Source organism: Gossypium hirsutum, chromosome A06, assembly GCF_007990345.1.
Source record: "Gossypium hirsutum isolate 1008001.06 chromosome A06, Gossypium_hirsutum_v2.1, whole genome shotgun sequence".
Taxonomy (NCBI): domain Eukaryota; kingdom Viridiplantae; phylum Streptophyta; class Magnoliopsida; order Malvales; family Malvaceae; genus Gossypium; species Gossypium hirsutum.
The window spans coordinates 109,650,512-109,666,578 of NC_053429.1; the positions used below are offsets into that span (position 1 = coordinate 109,650,512).

The 16,067-nt window shown below is 37.5% G+C and overlaps 1 non-coding gene across 1 annotated transcript; it reads right to left on the reverse strand.

Annotated features, from left to right (window-relative positions):
• Positions 1–1,802: 1,802 nt before the first annotated feature.
• On the reverse strand, positions 1,803–1,909 carry LOC121231648 (small nucleolar RNA R71). Its single transcript, XR_005929704.1, has one exon. It is a non-coding gene; the product is annotated as a small nucleolar RNA R71 (small nucleolar RNA).
• Between the last annotated feature and the right edge of the window lie 14,158 nt (positions 1,910–16,067).

Genomic DNA, 16,067 nt, shown 5'->3' on the forward strand with positions numbered 1-16,067 from the left:
CGCCCGTGCCTATTCAACAGCCTTGACCACGGGCTGGAGTAATCGCACACAGGTGTGTCCCTATCGAGCCTAAGATAACCCTATTCGGAAAAGGCCAATTTTGAGGGCTCTTAGGTATTCTAAAGCCTATTTAAACACCTGATGAGGCACATAATAAGGGGAGGTAGAGTAGGAGGCAAGGAATTACTCAAGGGAAGCTGATTGGCCCATCTCAGAAGCCGGATTCATCATCAAGACTGAAGATCTCCCTTCAATTTCCATTCAGGGGTTTTGGGTTTTCTTTATGTTTTGTATTCATTATTGTTCTGAGATTTTTTCTTCTATAATTATGAAGTAAGCCCTCTAAATACCTAAGGGGAATGAAACCTAAGACGGATCTTGTTATTATTATCTGAATTGTATGATAAATATTTGACTTATTCTTAATTATGTGTTCTTAATTCTTGTTTTAATATTCCATGATATTAATTCGAGTTAATGCTCTTATTCAGAGGAGGATTAAACCCTGTCTAAGAGTAAATTTGTCATAATTAAGCGGAGTTGATTGCACGCCTAGAGATAGGGTGATAAGATTTTACCGGATTAGGGTGAAACCTAATAAGGGGATCCATAGATCGAGTTAGTGCAACAGTAGGTGTTAATTAGAAAGAGATTTCAATTAATCAACCTAGGGTTAGATGTTATTAGTCTCAAAATAGAAAATAATATAACTTAGGGATTTCTACGGATCAAGTCAAATGAATAAATCGTCTGATTCAGAGTCAAATAACAAGTGAAGTCTAGGTGGATTTTTCCTCAGGTATTGCCTTAATCAATCGAGTTTTCCCAAAAGCTTTTTACCAATCTTCTCTTTGTGCACTCTTAGTTTAGTAATTAGTTTAAATAACCAAATCCCTTAATTTTTAGGCTAGATAATAAAAAGAAGGTAATTTCTAGTACTATTGGTTCCTTTGGGTTCAACAATCCAATCTTGCTAAAGCTATACTACTGTTCAATAGGTACACTTGCCTTCATCGTGATAATAGTTAGTTTCAAGAACGATTAATTATAAATATTTAAAACCTATCGTGAATATCACGTATCAAGTTTTTGGTGCCGTTGCTGCGGAACTAGGATATTAGGAACACTTAATTTTTATTACTTTAGCCATTTTACTTTTATTGCAATTTAAATTTTTATTTTCTTTTCTAATTCTTCATTTATTCTCTTCTGACAGGTTTTTCTAGTTTGTGACCAGAAGAAACCCGTCAGGACCATTACTGTTTGATAGTGAGATCGATCGCACAATTTCCAGAAACTGAAGAGAAATAAGGTGAAGCTTAAGATACAGAGAGGAAGAGCAAGAGGACGATATTTCAACCACAACCGAGGAGATGGCTGAAAACCAAGAAAATCCTCTACCTCTTGCGATTGTTGCTAATCAGAATCTTGCTGCACGCACTATGTATGATTATGCTAAACCTTATTTAACAGGAACTGAATCGAGCATAGTTAGACCTGCTGTAGTAGCAAATACTTTTGAACTGAAACCTAACACAATTCAAATGATATAGCAATTTGTTCAGTTTGATGGTTTGCAGGACGAAGATCCCAAAGCTCATTTGGCAAACTTTTTGGAACTATGTGATACATTTAAAATTAATGGCGTTTTTGATGACGCCATTGGCCTTCGGTTATTCCTTTTTTCATTGAGAAACAAAGCTAAACAATGGTTGAATTCGTTACCACGAGGGTCAATCACTACTTGGGAGAAAATGACCGAAAAGTTTTTATTAAAATATTTTCCGCCGGCTAAAACGGCTAAATTACGTAATGATATCTCTTCTTTTGTGCAGATGGATTTAGAAACACTCTACGATGCATGGGAGAGATACAATGACCTCTTGAGAAGATGCCCTCACCATGGGTTACCACTTTGGCTACAGGTTCAAACGTTTCATAATGGCTTGAATCCTTCGACTCGACAGATGATCGATGCAGCCGTTGGTTGAACCATCAATAATAAGACACCTGAAGATGCTTATGAATTTATAGAAGAGATGTCACTGAATAATTATCAGTGGCAAGTCATGAGGACAAAGCCAACGAAAATAGCCAGCATTTATAACGTCGATTCAGTCACCATGCTCTCCAATCAGGTAGAACTCTTGAATAAGAAAATTGATGGTTTTTTTAGTTCTTCACAGGTTCACCTAGTAATGCAGTGCGAAGCAAGTGGAGGTAGATCGAGCAATCCAGATTACCCACCCTATGGCCACAACATAGAGAACAAGTAGTTAAATTACATGGGTAATAATCCTCGATCTCAAAATAATCCTTATAGTCATACTTACAATACAGGTTAGAGGAGCCACCCAAATTTCTCATGGGGAGGCCAAGGAAATCAATGACCACCACCACCTCCAAGCTTCCAACAATCACCCTACCAACAAGAGAAAAAACCAAACCTTGAGGAGATGCTAACAAAATTCATCTCGATGTCAGAAACTCGTTTCTAGAATACCAAGACAGCACTTAAAAATCAACGAGCGTCGATCTAAGGGCTCGAAACTTAGATAGGTCAGCACGCTAAATTGATATCTGAACGACCACAAGGTAGCCTGCCGAGTAACACGGAATCTAACCCAAGGGAACAACTTAATGCAATTACCACTCAAGACAATGAAGGGTTAGTTGAGCCTGCATCAGAACCGAGGCAAGGCATTGTGGTAAGTCAAGATAAAGGTGAGGTGGACCACAGTGAGCAAAAAATGGTAAGTAAAGAGTACAAACCACGGGTGCCATACCCTAATGCGACAGGGACCGTACAGATGAACAATTCGGTAAATTCCTTAAACTATTAAAGAAATTACATTTAACTTACAATTTATCGAAGCTCTCTCGCAGATGCCAAACGCAGTCAAATTTTTAAGGGAGCTTCTGGCAAACAAACGAAAGTTGGATGAGGCATCGCATGTGGAGTTGAATGCAGTTTGCTCAGCCATATTACAAAATAAGCTACCAAACAAATTGAAAGATCCAGGGTTTGTGATTCCTTGTTTAATTGGTAGTTTAGATGTTCATAATGTATTGGCTGACTTAGGGATAAGTATCAATGTTATGCCTTATAAAATGTTTAAACAGCTAGGTCTTGGGAAACCCAAACAAACTATGATGAGCATTCAATTGGCTGATAAAACCATTAGATTTCCTAGGGGTATTATTGAATATGTTCTTGTTAAGATCGATAAATTTATATACTCAGTAGACTTTGTTGTTTTAGACATGGAAGAGGATAGTAACGCACCTTTGATTTTAGGATGACCCTTTTTTAACGACTGCTAGAACCATTATTGATGTTGGTACAGGTGAACTCACACTTCGTGTGGGAGACGAAACAATCACCCTTCAAGCTCGTAATTCGAGTAACACATCAAAAATTGAAGGTGGTTGTATAAATCATTCTACTAGTACTGATCATGTGGTGAAGCCCTCTGTGCAGGAAACAGTTTTGAAGAACGCATATGAGCCGTGTTCAAACAACAACAAAGGATCTATCCATAAAGAATGAAGGCTACAAATCGAGGAACTGGATGAATGGAAGACACATAGACCGAGGACACACGATAAACAAAAACCACGCCATGACGAGCTCAATGACGCACCAAATCAACTTAAGGTTGGAGAAAAAGTACTACTAGATGCAGCAGACCCTCGCATTGCCACTTCTAAACCTAATAAAGAAATTCCTCTCACGGTACTCAATATTTTTCCATATGGTACAGTCGAGGTAATTCAACCAAATTCGACACTTTTAAGGTAAACAATACTCGTCTTAAACCTTATCTTAATGAAGTTGATAGTAGGGATGAGGAGTGTAAACTCCTCGAGCCACCATAATCACACACCAGAGAGGTAAGTCAAGCTTAGACTATAAATAAGTGTTTCTCGGGAGGCAACCCGAGCACTAACAGTAATGATTTATTTGAATTCTAGTTTTTCACATCTAACCTACTAACTGAGTCCTGAAACACAGGGTTTTCCCATCCACACGGCCAGATACACGAGCGTGCTTGCGACCGTGTGAAAATAGGGCAAAAGTTTTTCTCTAACACGGGATGCGATAAGTTGCCACATCCGTATGACATGGCCGTGAGCAAAACTGCCAAAACAACACGGGCGTGAGACACGCCGATGCCTTGAAACCGTGGTTGAAACTGAGAATTTAACACGGGCGTGCGACACGGGCGTAGGCTATCATACACGGGCATGGAAGAAGCGAACGAAGCAAGACACTGTCAAAAAGAACACAGGCGTAGGCTATCATACCCGTAATCGACAATGTCAAAAAGAAAACGGGCGTAGGCTATCATACACAGGCGTGGAAGAAGTGACGAAGCAAGACATAGCCATGTGACACGGCCATGTGCACCCACACGCCCAAGGAACACGGGTGCGGGCTGAATGTCAGACGTGCCCAAATTTAAAAAATCGCAAAACACACGGGCAAAAATTAGGGCACACGGTATAAACCCCTCACTATTCATCATCTCCTTCCCCAAAAATCCCTAACCCTATTCACTGTAACTCCACACGCCTTACCTGGCACACCCGTGCACCTCCTACAACACTATTTCTGACAACTCAAACTTCTCTTTTTTCGCATTTGTTTACTCTTTTCTCTCTATTTTCTTTAAATTTTTTGCCTATTTCATGTTTTCTCTGGTCCATTTGACTATTTTAAGTGAACATCCATAGTAGAATAATAATACTCATGCTTGTCATTAAAGAATATTGCCATTTTTCATACTACATTCATCCATTTTTCTTGTTTCCATGGATTTTATGTTTACCCACATACATTCATGCATTAGATTTTCCCGTCGTATTATTCTCATAGTCTTATTTTAATAACTTGAATAATTGCTTTAGTTATTTTAGTTATTTTAGTTTTGTTATCTTCATTTAGTACGCGAGTCTCATGAAATATTCCTAAATAGTTTTATTTTTCCATGCTATCTTTGGGACGTATTGGTTAAACTTCGAGTTTTCAATGCAGGTACAATGTCATCCTCAAGTGGTAAGAAGACCGATGTCCCCGCCTCGAAGAAGAGGAAAGGAGTAACGTCATCCTTGGGTCCAACCGCAGATATTAGGCACCCGTTCCTCCAGGTTCCCTTGGGACCCCAGGAGGAATTATATCAGATATTACAGGCCCGACCCCTAGGTGTGGGCCGTTGCATTGACTGGGCGACACTTGAACAGATTCAATTGGCTGATGCGATCCAAGCCCTCTTGACGACTGACCCATGGGGGCTCTTCTTTGAGATCGTTGAGCCGACGTATCTCGAGTTCACATTGGAACTCTACTCGACGTTCCATCTTCAGACCGTCATGATAAACTTCGACGATCCTGGAATGGTCCAGTTCTGCCTTGGTGGTCTAGTACTCTAGTTGAGCATACCTGAGTTCGGGATTGCACTAGGGCTGTACACGGAGGAGTTCATGGACAACAATGAACTCAACGCCCTCCACTGCCACATCCACTACTCCTCCTCAAAATGCTGGAGGGACCTCGTCCCTAACTCAGCCACCTATGATCCTAGCCACTCTAAGGCATCAGCCCTCGCCCCATCCCTGTGATACCTACACGCCATCTTAGCTCATACTCTGACGGGACGACGAGAGAGCACCGGCGCTGTCACCACCTATGATGCCTATTTCTTATGGAGCATGGCAAACGGCCACGTCCTCGACCTCGCCTACTTCATCGCCCTCGCCATTCACCATCAGACTGAGCGACATCGGAGGGGGTCATCTCTATCGGGCCCTATGTGACTCGACTGGATTGGCACTAAAGGCTCCTCAACACAGCAGCACAATCATCTTCCCTCACTCTCATTGGCCAGATGTCCCAATAGGGCATCTCGAGCATGCTAAGTATGAGGATGATCGAGAAATGATGTGACACCTATCCTCCTCAGTACTGCCTCGTCCAATCCACCGAGGACAACGACCCAGGGGATATTACTGATGATGTCCCTCCACGTCATGAGGACCTATCGGCTCAGCCACCACCCATCCATCGTCCAATTCATGCGGTGACTTCATACTCTAACATTTTTGAGTGCCTTACACGATTTGAGCAGTAATGTTTTCAGCGCTTTGATCACATTGATGCGACTTTACATCAAATTTGTCAGCACTTTCACATCTCATCGCCACCACCACCTCGCGAACTATCTGACGATGACGATGTTTAAAAACTTTTTTATTTATTATTTTTATTTTCACTTTTATCTTTATTTATCTTATTTAAGTACTTTTTATTTCATTTCCCTTTATTATTATTTTAATTTTAGTTTTTATAATTTTTATTGAATAATTTATAGTTTCGGCTATTTCATTACGAGTAATTATGCTTCATTATATTCCCTAAAAAGTTTTTGATTCTATCAAAGTTATAAAGAGCTCCAAAGCTCATCATCGTATAGGAACCAAAAACTCCACTAGGAAAGGTACTCCACGACTGCCATGTCCTGCTCGACCATGACCATAGCTACCACCAGATATAATATTCTTTTGGCGCAGGACTTATGAACTAATTAACCTCTACCACCGCCAGAGTATCCTCCTCCACTCTCATCATTGCCTTGGCTGATTATTCTCCATAACTCTAATTCCAGGAATTCATTCATCATTCAGGAAGTTTCACCCCTCTCCCTATCTTATGATTATATATCTATCTTTTTCAATATATCTATCTTTGTACATTGAGGGCAATGTACATCTTAAGTGTGGGGGGTTTTTTATATCATCATTAGAAATCCCTGAATTTTGTCCTATTCTCACATGAATTACTCATATCACTATTAGAATGAATTTTAATTAATTTATAATTTTTATTGATATGTCTTGAATTAAAACATAGGCAATTATGCATTGATTGTTTAAACTTTAAGACATTAGGGAATCAAGCATGATAAGTTGATTTTTGAAGAATTAAAAACTTTTAGGTTGTTTCCCTAAGTTTAGGTATTATTGTGAGTTGAAATTCACAAGTTTATACATCAAAAAGCCTTAATTTTTTATGAGATCTTGAGCCTTTAGAGCATATTTTATTTCTTTCATGCTCAATTTTATTATGAGTGCGTCAGTATTGATTTGTTATTCTAGAACTTGCTTGATTACGCATGTCAAGACAACACCATTTGATTTGATATGTCAAGATGATAAAGGCACTTAGGTTTAACCCACTCACTCCACAAAAGCCTACCTTCATAATTAACCCTTAGTGAACCCCTTTGAGCCTAACAAACCATTAATGGATTTACCCTCAATATTAACCCATAACCCATTATTGTTGAAATCCCCTAATTTGATCCTTATTTTTGTCGAGATTTGATTTGAACTAATTTCTTAGCTATGTTTTGTTCTTCTATGTATTTGACTTGTTCAAAAAAAATACTTCAACACATATTAATAGTAATTCGTCGTTTCTGAGATTGGGTGTTAATTCTATATTCTGAGAAGAAGCTTACTTGTATTCAACTGATGACTAGTTATTTTTCTAGCTAGGTAATTTTTCAATTCAATCTTGATTCTAACCTTTTCCTTCAGCTTATGACCACATCCCCTGACCAAAGCCACATTACAACCTTCTAAAGACCTTTTTGATTGATGTATCAGCTCAATATATAGTGGTGGAGATTTGATTTTCAAGCAAGCCTATGGTAATAACTTTTCATATTGACTAATAAGTGCTTTAATTGATGTCCTTAAACACCTTGAGTGATTTGAGTGAATCTTTAGTGAGGATATTAAACTCTGTGATATTTTTACCAAAGGTAATCACTTAGATAAGGGGAGACACCTATGTTTTCATGATAAAATACTCAACTTGGAATGTTTGAAACTTTGATGTACTTTTAGTTGAATTTTCAATGTATGAATACTTGTGGATTATTTTGAGATATTATTGATAGGGATTATAAATCGAGAAGAATTTATTTTGATTGTGAGTTGAGGATTTTGCTTGAGGACAAGCAAACGCTTAAGTGTGGGGGTATTTGATAAACCGCAATTTATACATGTTTTTATCCCATGCTTAGCACATTTATGGATGGTTTCTCCTTATATTTGGTGAATTCGATGCTCCTAGTTCTTTAATTTCATGTTTTATACTTAGGTGAGCATAGGGGAGTAAAAAGAGTGAGAAATGGGTCGAAAACAGAGAAAATGGACCCACATGGGAAATCAACACGGCTTGGGCTTCCTCACACGGGCGTGTCCCACAGTCGTATCCCTTTGGCAGGATCGAAGCACGACTTACACGGGTAGACTACACGTCCGTGCCTATTCAACAGCCTTGACCATGGACTGGAGTAATCACACACGGGCGTGTCCTTACCAAGCCCAAGTATAACCCTATTCGAAAAAGGCCAATTTTGAGGGCTCTTAGGCATTCTAAAGCCTATTTAAACACCTGAGAAGGCACTGAATAAGGGGACGCAGAGTAGGAGGCAAGGAATTACTCAAGGGAAGCCGATTGGTCCATCTCAGAAGCCGGATTCATCATCAAGACTGAAGATCTCCCTTCAATTTTCATTCAGGGCTTTTGGGTTTTCTTTATGTTTTGTATTCATTATTCTTCTGAGATGTTTTCTTCTATAATTAAGAACTAAACCCCCTAAATACCTAAGGGGAATGAAACCAAAGACAGATCTTGTTATTATTATCTGAATTGTCTGATAAATATTTGACTTGTTCTTAATTATGTGTTCTTAATTCTTGTTTTAATATTCCAGGATATTGATTTGAGGTAATGCTCTTATTCAGAGGAGGAATAGACTCTGTCTAAGAGTAAATTTGTCATAATTAAGCCGAGTTGATTGTACGCCTAAAGATAGGGTGATAAGATTTTGCCAGATTAGGGTGAAACCTAATAAGGGGATCCATAGATCGAGTTAATGCAACACTAAGTGTTAATTAGAAAGAGATTTCAATTAATCAACCTAGGGTTAGACATTATTAGTCTCGAGAGAGATAATAATATAACTTAGGTATTTCTACGAATCAAGTCAAATGAATAAATAGTCTGATTCAGAGTCAAATAACAAGTGAAGTCTTTGGTGTATTTTTCCTTGGGTATTGTCTTAATCAATCGAGTTTTCCCAAAAGCCTTTTCCCAATCTTCTTTCTGTGTACTCTTAGTTTAGTAATTAGTTTAGATAACCAAATCCCTTAATTTTTAGGCTATTTAATACAAAGAAGGTAATTACTAGTACTCTTGGTTCCTTTGGGTTCGACAATCCAGTCTTGCTAAAGCTATACTACTGTTCAACAGGTACACTTTCCTTCATCGTGATAATAGTTAGTTCCAAGAATGATTAATTATAAATATTTAAAACCTGTTGAGAATATCACGTATCAATACCATACTGCCATAGCATCTTTCATCTATTTTCTTACACCATATACTATAACCATGGTGTCCCCCCAAGGACCAATCAATACCTCATGTAACACCCCTAACCCGTAACCGTCATTGGAATAGGTTAAAAGGCATTACTAAACTTATAACTCAGGTCAAAACTATCATTTATGCGATAACATCTTATCTCAATCAATATCATTCAATCACATTCAATATATACTTAAATCAAGCATACAATATGTACTTAAATCAAGCATACAAGACTCTAATCATGCATTTGGGACTAAATTGATAACATATTAAAATTTTCAACATTTCAAATATCACACGCCCGTGTGAACAGGCCATGTGCCTCACACGGATTTAGACACGCCCGTGTGAACAGGCCATGTGCCTCACACGGAATTAGACACGCTCGTGTGTCTAAGCCATGGCAAAATAGGGCATACATACTAACTTCACCACACGGCCACAAGACACGTCCGTGCGCTAGGCCGTGCAAAAATTAGGGAGGTTACTGACTTGGCCACATGGCCTAGCACACGCCCGTGTGTGCGACCGTGTGGTCTACCCAAGCTCACTTCTAAGTGGCCCTCGAGCGACAAGGCAAAGACACACGTCCGTGTCTCTGCCCATGTGGGCACAAAATAGGCCATTTACAACGCCAATATGCCACCCAAATTTTTTGTTCCTCCCTACAAGTTTAAAACCAAATCATTTTGTAACACCCCAAACCCAGCCTAGACGTTATGGACGAATCTGGCGATGTCACATGAGAGTGTTTTTAAACAAATCGTATCGAGTCAAAAAACCTTTCCAAATGTTATCTTTTACTTAGTCAGAAAATGTGTAATAGTCGAATTGTTTTGAAAACATTTCTTTATTGCAGAAGCTTTTGAAACTCATTTATTATTGTTATTTTAAGAAATAGTTTCTTTTCACGAAAACTCTTAGTTTATTTAAGGAAAACCATAATTTAACGTTGCAGTTTTTAATCCACGTTCACAGCTCAAAAACCCAAATTAAAACCAAAAGTCCCAGTCCAAAATTACATCAAAATTCCCAAAATAATAATGAATAAGCAAAAGTAGAAAGTTCATAAACCAAAACGTATATGGTTGTGGTCACCATCGAGTCCTCCACTGCACCAATCCGCCTATTGCTGGGGATTACCTAAATAGATAAACAAATATAGGGGTGAGTTTTCACAAACTCAATGTGTACATCCCTACAGTTTAGCATGCATACAAACAGATAACAGAATACAGTCATAATTTGGGCCTAAGCCCTTACAGAATCAGTGTGGGCCTTAGTCCACTCATAAACAGAATCAGTTACAACTTAGAGCCTTAGCCCATCTCAGATGTAGCATGCATATCAGATCAGAATAATAGAAACATGCCCACCAACCCTACACACCAACTCCGTCCAGCCCTACACACCACAGAATACTGTAATGCGGCACATATCATAAATATGCAGCCTAGCTGCCAGATAACAAGCTTATGGAGCCTTTTAGTAACTTCTTTCTCTTCCTTAAACCCACCCAGGTGCTATGCATCATACAAGAATGACATGCTATAATGCAAATTAACAGACATATACTCATAATCAGTACAGAACATACCAAAGGCAAGGCTTTATTCAATTACAAACCAAAAGTTTTCCCAAGCTAAGGTTTGAACTTGGGACCTCTCAAACACACCCAGAACACATAACCACTGAAGCAGATACACACTTATGTCAAATAATTGCAGAAACATATTTATCAAATTTGGGACGTTACACATTTCATACCAAATTTGCAACCAATTCATAATCAAAACATATGTTTCATAACTTCAATTTACTACATTCAATCTCATGCCAAAATCTTCCCAACTTCCCAAATAAGCACATACCAAAATTCATTCATAAACACAACCAAAAACAAGCCATATCACATGGCTAAATATTCACAACTCAAAACATATCTCAATTTAACTAGACTATACTGTCATACTTAGATATTTACACTTTCAAAAGATACCGAAGTTAAGTTTGATAATGTGATGATGATCCTCGACAATCCCTGAGCTCCTGGTAGCTTCGATATCTATAAAACAATTGAAATCACACACAAAGTAAGCTTTTGAAAGCTTAGCAAGCCATATACAAATAAATACAACTCATGAATCAAGCATACTTTAATACATTCATTTAGGATTCATAACCATTTCACATATACATTTTATGAGGCACATCATACTCATTTGTTCATATACAAATCATATAATCCCAATTCACTTCACTTACACATATAGTATATTTCACTTTCATGAATATCACATACCATCTTTTAATCACAGTTAAACATATACTTACTTCTCATTCTCAACTTTACACACATTTTAAACGTACCTGAATCAGATATACATTTCATATATTCATTCATTTCTCGGAGTGCCCATTGAACCGTACGGAATCAAATAGGATACGCAAATAGCTCGAAAAGCTCAGACAGTGCCAACGTCCCAGACGTGGTCTTATATGTAATCAAATATCAATACCACTGTCCCAGATAGGGTCTTACACGAAATCAAATACGATGTCGATGTCCCAAACATATACGATGTCGATGTCCCAAACATGGTCTTACATGTAAATCTCAAATCGATGCCAACGTCCCAGATTAGGTCTTACATAAAATCACATATCGGAATCCTATGTCATGACATATGTATCCTAACTATTCCTATGGTCCGTCTCTCATATGCATATGCATGTAGCACTATTTCATCATCATAGCAATAGTTTTACAAGCATAACATTCACTTCAGGCAAACTATTATTCACATTTGTATGACACGAGCTTCCCAATTATCTTATTTGAACAGTGCACTTATGCATGCATTTCATGGATTTTGAATAACATTACTTATCTCATTCATTCAATCAAACAAGTCATGCAAATAGCATCATATGAAGACCAAACAAGCATGGATAAGTATATCACAATCAAAACTTTCATCTCGCACCTCATCATATACGTGTCATTTCATTCATATGAACATTAAACAAGCATGGATACTCATCGTAACATGAACTTTTATCCGTACTTTTTTGAGTTTAGGCTCATCATAACTATACTTTACCCGGATACCTTGGCATCACATTTAACATGGTCGGTGTAGCTCGGTTGGAGAGTACCTCTGTCCAAAGAAAATGGTTCTCATTCACGTCGGGAGACATCACACTATCATAGATTTTTGGCATGTATAGCTAGACTCTCATGCAAGCTAGGTTAGTCCGAGAACTGACTAAACCATACCTCTGATACGACTAAATGTAACACCCCTTACCTGTGTCCGACGTCGGGATAGGATAAAAGGCATTACCGGACTTAAACGTACTCAATTTCATAAAATCGGGCCATAAAATTTCAACCAATTCAAAAACATTCAAACACATGCATATCATCCCTTATACGGGCCTACGAGGCCCAAAACATACATCGGAGGTGGTTCAGGACTAAACTGAAAACTTACAAACTTTTTAAAACACTTAGAAAATTTTCTAGTTTTAGAGAGTCACGCGCCTGTGTGGGTAGTCCGTGTGGTCACACACGCCCGTGCGGTCACACACGCCCGTGCGGTCACACACGCCCGTGTGGCTTAGACACGCCCGTGTCCTCAGCCCGTGTAACTCTCTGTTTATAATGTCAGCAATATTTTAAGGTTACACGGCCAAGAAACACACTGTGTGCTAGGCTGTGTCTTTCACACGGCCATGTCTCTATCCATGTGGCCAACACTTAGGCTATTTTCCATGCCGTGGTCAACCTTAATCCCTCACACACTTATACAACATCAAAGGCATAGAACATGGTATCCAGTTAAAGATTAAACATCCTCAATTAAGTTACAAACATAACATTTTCATGTCATCATTGTTTCTCATATTCAATTTATATCAAGTCTAGACATGCCAAACCATATTCATTTGGCCTTGTCATCTTCATTAACATCATTAACTTACACTAAATTTATACTTTTATACTAAGAATATGGTCACATCTATTAATCAAAGTTCATCCATCAAACATACATGTCATATCATACATCCATCGATATCAAGCCACCGCAACATGCACATCATCAAGACATTAGAACAGTCAAGCAAATTCAATTAGGTTTACAACCCAACAATCAAATATAAGTCATATCTCATGGCTCTATACAAATGAATCATTATAAGCCAACTCAATTGGACAAATCATGAAACACATATCATAAAGTACTAAATCTCTATACATGCCACTCACTTGAAAACACTTAAGATTTATTAATACCCCCGCTTGATAATTTGAAAGTGTGATGCTGCCTCCGACGATCTCCAACCTCGAGCTAACCTGACAACACTAAAAGAAATGGAAAGGAGAAGGGTAAGCTTGTAAGCCTGTACTAAAATAATAATAAGCAATTTATTAACGTGCTTTTGCCAAATTATTACAACATGTTCTCATGACAACACAATCGAAATTATTAATAATTCCACTATTTTCTCATATTCCAGTCAAGCTATCTACTCAAGTCATAGTCACTAAATTATTTATAACTTGAGCTATGGAACTCTAAATTAAGATCTGATAATTTTCCCTGAAACTAGACTCACATATATTCTTACCATAAAATTTATAGAATTTTTGGTGTATCCAATAAGTACATTTTATTCTTTAAATTTACCCCTATTCTACTATTTGACAGCTTCTACCTTTCTTTACTAAAAATTAATTATCTCATAGTACGGGATACAGATAATGTTCCCGTTTGTTTCTATTGAAATTAGACTCATTAAGGACTTATTCATATGAATTTTAATCCATAATTATTCTTGTACAATTTTTAGCGATTTTCCAAAGTCAAGATAGGGGACCCCAAAATCACTCTGACCCTTTCTCACAAAAATTCAAATATCTCATAATATGAAATTCTGTTGTTTACACCGTTTCCTCTATGTGAAACTAGGCTCAATAATATTTAATCTCATATCTCATTCAGTTCTAATTCAATTTCTACAATTTTTGGTAGATTTTGAAAGTCACACAACTGCTACTGTCCAAAACTGTTTTAGTGCAATATCATGATAAATATCATATGATGACATAATAAACATAATCATAAACATAAACATAAGTTTATTCATCATTCAAAACCTTTGACTTACTTATCACCCACATACCTCTTTATCATGAAACATCATATATCAAAGCATTACTCGTGAGTTTAGTGTACATACATGTACCAACTCTTAATGCAGCATATAACCATAACTTCCTTAACATATTCTCCTTAGGACTTTCGTCACATCATCCATTACATTACTCGTTGAACACTCGGAATACTATTGGATATGCAAAAAACTTGTACATAAGTGCCACATATACATACGTAGCCAAGGCTACCTCATAACATGTAAAGCTCGTAATGGAGCTACTCATGGGCTTGCTCATATAAGCTATCGATCAAGGTGTAACTACACGGGCTGCTTACAAAAGCTGTCAGGTATCCAACCACTCAAGGATTACCTAGTCACCGGTAGGACACATAAGACCATTGCTCAGAACTCAAACACATGTATCGCATCCATCATGAACTCGGACCACTCAACGAGCTCGGATGCCACATAATCACAAACCCAGACCACTCAACGAGTTCAGACTTCTTAATTCCTAGTGACATGCCATTTGTATCCTAAACTATTCCTAGGGTTCAAATGGGATTTTTTCTCACTTGCACATTGTACCTCTATTGCACTTGCTCGTGACGTCGTGGATAATGACCATAATATCATTCATGCTTACAATAGTACCATTAGACATAGCTTACTTAATAAGCAACAAAATAATTATCATATAATGTTAACACAACATAACATACCACATTGTCACATTATTTACGCATGTACTTACAATTCATGCAATATCAAGCATTAAAATTCAAGTATAACATTGCATTATAATTGACGTACGAACTTACCTTGAATCCGAGCATAGCTAATTATTCCATTTTAGTCTATAATCTCGTACTTTCCCGATTTAAGCCTGAATCTCAGTTTTCTTGCTCTATAATACCACATTTAGCTTAATAATTAGTCACACTATTCATTATGACTCAAAAATCATATTATGGGAAAATTACATTTTGCCCTAAACTTTGTCATATTTACATATTTGCCCCTAGGCTAGTAAAAATGAAATTTATTCAATTTCTTTGTACTTTAAGCCTAGCCAAATCATTTTCATAACTATAGAAGCCCACAATTTCCACTAAACCACACTTTTATGACAAATTTTATAACTTTTATAAGTTAGTCCTTTTTCCGCGTTTTCACCGAAAACTACTTAGTAAAATCATTTAACACACAACAAACATTCATGTTCCTCCCTTAAACATCAAAATACACACATGTAGCACATGGGTAAATTTTCAAACATCAACCCTAGTTCAAATAAATGGTAGAAATAGCTAGATCTTGTTACGAAGATTTTAAAAACATAAAAATCATTAAAAACGGGGCAAGAACGGACTTACTATTGAGCTTGGAAAGCTTGACCAAAACCCTAGCCATGGCTTCCATGCAAATTTAGGCCTAAGGCTGAAGATGAGCATAA